Here is a 5677-nt window from a genome sequence, read left to right on the forward strand (position 1 = left end):
GTGGCAGACACAGCAGATATTAGAGAGGAAACATTACGTTTCAGCAAAGTAATATTTTTTACTTGAATTATTTTTAAGATATCAATGCCTGATTTGTAGTTAAACCCATGTAATCTGTGTGTGGATATATTTAATCCACATTGTTGGTGATAATGTTTTAGCTGTTTGCTGTGGGAGAACAGATTCATGGCCACATAACACTGGGTCAGTTGTAAGAATAAAAGCTAATAACTTGCTCGTAACGTCGGTGAAATGTTTCCACCAACCCCAAGCAGATTCAAAAATGTCTTTACATGATTTAATTTCAGTATTCCTATAGCTCTTTAAAGAGAAAGTCAAAAGTAGTTTGAGCTCAGTGTTTGAACTCTGTGGGCTCATGAAGGCTGCAAACACAAATAGTGTTCAATTGTTGAATCTGATGCACATTTTATTCAGCTTTGAAACACAGAGACACAAATTATATTGAAAGCTCAATGCTGAATAAAAAAGCTTTCAAATCCATTTTTTAGGTCTTAATTCTTATTTTATAATGTTAAATTACCCAAATAACCCAAACTGTGGGCTGAATTGTACATTTCACTCCTCCTGTTTGAAACTAAAAAGGGTTCACGATTTCTGTATGCGCTGAAAATTAACTTATATGCAATTTAATAGCAGACACTTGTAAAGTAAGATCTTAAAGATCTGTAGAGAAATATAATAGAAGCACAACTATCCCTGGTCTCCCCCATTCAAATATATCATATGTACATGCAATTTGGTTTGTATATGATATGAATATGATGACATAAATTTATGAGGCCCGAGCTACATTTCCAGGTTTTGATGAATATAGGCTCCTATATGCTAATACTTTACCTTTAAGTACAGCATTTATTTATTTTTTTACTTTTTACGAATGGTAATGATTTTAATTAACTTAATTTAAACACATTTTATATAGGCATAGGTCATACTTCGAGAGACAAATTCTTCCTAAAGTGAAAAGGTTTGAGAACCACTTATCTATACTTAACAACACCCCTTTCATCCTGGAAGGACTTCCATCGATGCAGCCGTCCATCTGTTTTTCCATTTCCAGTCGTTGCTGTGGTGTGTAATTTTCCTTTTTTTTCTCCATGTGGTCCCTTCTGATCTGCAAAATACAATTAAAAAAGATGTCAAGTCCTTAATTAAACTTAACACCATTCTTTGAAGGTTTCATCTACCATTGTCTTCAGTCTGATTCTGTTTTAACTAATATTTCGCAGCTATAAGTAAATACTCTACTAGATGACAATCTATGAACTTATAATAAATAAATGTGTTACAATAATTAGTAAAGCTGTAAATAAAAGAAATAACAATCAAAAGCTACAAATGTTGAACAGGCCGCCGACATAAATTACAATTAAACAAAACAGTAAATAAATACAGCAGTAATATGGAATATGTGTTAAAGCTGACAACATACAAATACATTATAACAGATCAATTAATCTGATGATATAACAAATAACAATCTGCAAATGTTAAATAGCAATATACAAATGAAGCATACAAACAAACAAAAATTTTTTATCTATCGGTTTACCAACTTGACAACATAACAAAAATTATTCTACGAAAGAAGACAACAGAATACACAAACTAGAAAAATAGATATATTCAAATGCCTAAAATTGACAAGTCGCCAAAATAAGTTAAGAAGGCAATCTCACATTCCAACCAACATTCAGTACAATCCACAGTCTAACTAGACAGAGAAATAGTCAAATCTTTGTCCGTCACCAAAAGCACGTAGAAACAACCAAATATAACAACTTAAAATGATACTTTTAGAAAGATCTTTACATACCGCTAATGTCAGCGATGGTCAGACACTTAATGCAGCTCACACTTTCTCAACGTCATCGACGGCTTTTCGAACACATTCTTTTTTAGAACGTCACTGATTATAGTAACCACAGCAACGCCACCGCGCCACCAAATGCAATTACCCTGATTAAACGTGCAGTGCATGATTTCCGTGAAGCACTGTAGAATATAATAATAATAATAATAATAATAATAATAATAATAATAATAATAATAATTCTGTTAGGATTTGGGTCCCTGTAACGCCATCTTTTAAGTATATAAGCAATGGCAATTTAATCATATCTTAATGTTAAAACGACTTCCATTATAAAATCAATATGTGGACCTTTTTGGATTCCTGGGAGCTAATTAAAAATGTAATCCAGGAAAGAATGAGAACCATTGTTGTTGTTTACGTCCCTCAATCGGTATCTAAGCTGTGTCTCTAATTTATATTTATTTATGTGTGTGTGTGTGTAAATACAGTTTAAGTCACCAGAGAACAATATAGTCACAACTTATAGACCATTTGTTTTGATATAACAGTAAATAAGCGTTTAACCTTTGAATAAATTGCAAACAGCATACATGTCCTACATTGCAAATAATCAAACAAAGGACACAATAAATAACAAAAAACATTTATTGACTAAACAAGTATTAAACAAATAATAATAAAATTGAATACATGTTGTACTGCTCAAGAATTAAAAATTTCAATAAAGCAATAACAATGAAGCTGCAGAATAATGACACATTATAAACAAATTTAAGTAAACAGGAAGATTTTTTAAAAATTCTGAAATTGCACATGCACAAAAGTTTCCAAATAGACTGTAAAAAAAAAGCTTAGAAACTGCACAAAATTAAAAAAAGGAAACAACTTAAAATACCCATGTAAAAATCTATGAAATTGCACAAGACATCTTAAAACAGCTATTTTTTTTTATAAAAAACCTGAACAGAAACCAGTTTAAGAAATAGCAAATATAGTATAATATATATATATATATATATATATATATATATATATATATATATATATATATATATATATATATATATATATATATATATATATATATGTTTGTATATATAAAGAAATAGCATGAATATATATAGCTAATATATATGAATATAGCATGAATATACTTTCTCTATATATAGAGAGAAAGTGAAAGAAACAAATTGCCCAAGTATCAGGGAACATCTTAATACACTTAAAATGTTGTTATAAAATAACATAATTTAAAAAAATAAAGTGATTTAGACATTTGACACATTAGCTGCTCTCTTTCCTTCCTTCCATCAACCCTATCAGGAGCAAGTTGTAGCCACCTTGTGATGTATTTCTCCACCTCTTTATCAGTGGCGCTGTTGGTATGGACATTTGTCCTCACTGCATCTGTGATTAAAAGATAAACAGATGATTTGTTGTGAACAAGTACAAATGTTAATCGAAAAAAAAAAAACAGATTCATGTTTGCTCTCACATAAGTACAACCTAAATGGGGCTTAAAATCACATTATATAAAGATTCTTTGTTCCTCTGGTTAATGATTTAAATCTGCATAAAAGGTATTTTGGCACAGATGAATAACAGCCTCTAAATGTATTGAAATGTATATTTAAAATCAACTTACTGACTACGACAGTCCTTAGGGTGAGTGCACGAAAAGCCACTTTTTGGTTTGCCCCACTCCAGTTCATTTGTTTAGCCAAGGAGTTGACCAAAAGCTTTCCTAGGATACGCCACACTGCTTCTTTAGTGGAAAACCTACCAATAAGTAAAATAAACTAACAAACAAAAAATTAATTAAAATAAAAAAAAAAAATCTATGAAATACAAAAGAGCTTGAACTTACCACTTTCTTCCTTTGTTCGGGCTGCTCCTTTAGTTGATGTTCAAGCTTTTCTAAATCAAATAAATTGGACAAAGGAAGGTCAAATGTGCTTGCATCTGGAGTTTCATCCCGCTGCAGAGTACTGCTTTGTTTTTGCTGATTTTTGAGAATCAGGTCCAGTTGCTGCTTTATGACCTCTTGTGATTTTATAAGTTCAGTCAGTAATGCTAAAAAACACAAATAATGAATTAGTATAACATCTCATATATGTCAACAGTGGGATAGATACTGCTGTTGTTCTCTAGTTAATCTTTACTTTCTAGCTGCATTAAGCCTTTACAAATTTACTGATGTTTTGAATTCTTACAAAGACATGACGAGTTGCAATAAGTTCTGTCTTGATCTCCAACTGCACTGGAACAAGGACTGTAAATGTTCCTAGGGGTACTGGAACGTAAAGTAACTGTGCATCTTGATGGTGTTCTTAAGGATTCTGCCATAGTCATTGGTGGTGATGGTACTTGCGGTGCTGCATCAATTTCTGAAAGATCCTCCATTCTGCCTTTCTTTTCCAGTCTCTTTTTTCCAAATAAATTTTCATCATCACAGTCACTATAGTTGTATCTGTTATGTCCCATGATCAGATACATTTACAACACACAACATTTTAGTACAGTGCCAAGTTTTTACGCAGCGGATGCCCTTCCAGCCGCAACCCATCTCTGGGAAACATCCACACACACATTCACACACACACTCATACACTACGGACAATTTAGCCTACCCAATTCACCTGTACCGCATGTCTTTGGACTGTAGAGGAAACTGGAGCACCCGGAGGAAACCCACACAAAGGCAGGGAGAACATGCAAACTCCACACAGAAACCCCAACTGAGCCGAGGTTCGAACCAGCGACCTTCTTGCAGTGAGGCGACAGCACTACCTACTGCACCACTGCCTCGCCTGCCTAGCATGATGATTGGTCATTTTCTTAAAAAAATGTAAATACTTTTTTAGGATTTGCCATTTCCAGCAAAATGAAACAAGAAATTATTTGATGACACCTCAAACTTCAGATGCTCATCACATCTGCTGACCAATCAAATGCTCTTCTGGTATTTGATATGTCCCACCCCATTCAAGATGCTGAAATTGGCCATTGTCTTCCTGTTTCAGAATAAAACTGCACATTTTAAAGCATTGCACATTACCGACCCAGTGTTTAAAGTGATAGAACTGCTCAATATGAGTAATGCTGTATGTGATGCCTGATATTATAAATTCCCTTAATTGATCATCATTTATTGACGACTCATCAAACTTAATAACCATGAAATGTGTCTACTGCAGTGGCACACTGTCAGGAGGTGAGTACATTATCTGTAACGTTTTATTCTGGAAGTGAACTAATCATTTAAAGGGCACCTATTATTCACTTATTTTATTTTTGGTGTCCCCAGAATGTGTCTGTGAAATTTCAGCTTTAAATACTCTACATATCTTTATTTATATACATTGTTTTTGTTTTAAACTGTTGAAAATGTCAGTTGTTTTGTCAGATTAAAAAGTGTTGTTTCTGTGTATGTGCCTTAAATACAAATGAGTTGTCTCTCTGTGCCTCGTATTGGAAATAAAGTAGTGTTTGGACATGTCAACTACTGGTCCACAGTGACAGGCAATCACCCAGACACTGATGAAGCAGAGACCCAGTCTGAAATAACAATGTTACGGGACCTACAGTATTATGCCCCTTTTTACAAGATCTAAAATAAGTCTCCGATGATCCTGGGGTGTGTATGTGACGTTTCAGCTCAAAATACCATACAAAATTATTTTATAACTCTTTGAAACTGCCCCTTAAAGGTCTCTATTTTATCAATCTAAGCATAAAGTCTAAAGTGCATGGAACAAAAGCATTAAGACCATGTCCGAATCTAATTTTGCTATTTTAAGGACAGGAAAATATGTTCTGTGCTCTGGCGCATGGTCCGAC

At 33.3% G+C, this 5677-nt stretch overlaps 1 non-coding gene across 1 annotated transcript; it reads right to left on the reverse strand.

Annotated features, from left to right (window-relative positions):
* Positions 1-1011: 1011 nt before the first annotated feature.
* Positions 1012-1915, reverse strand: LOC137495946 (serine/threonine-protein kinase pim-3-like). Its single transcript, XR_015493501.1, has 2 exons — positions 1838-1915; positions 1012-1135 (listed from the first exon to the last, which is right to left on the reverse strand). It is a non-coding gene; the product is annotated as a serine/threonine-protein kinase pim-3-like (transcript).
* Positions 1916-5677: the final 3762 nt, after the last annotated feature.

This window comes from Danio rerio, chromosome 6 (assembly GCF_052040795.2).
Source record: "Danio rerio strain M-AB ecotype USA chromosome 6, GRCz13ab, whole genome shotgun sequence".
Classification (NCBI taxonomy): Eukaryota; Metazoa; Chordata; class Actinopteri; order Cypriniformes; family Danionidae; genus Danio; species Danio rerio.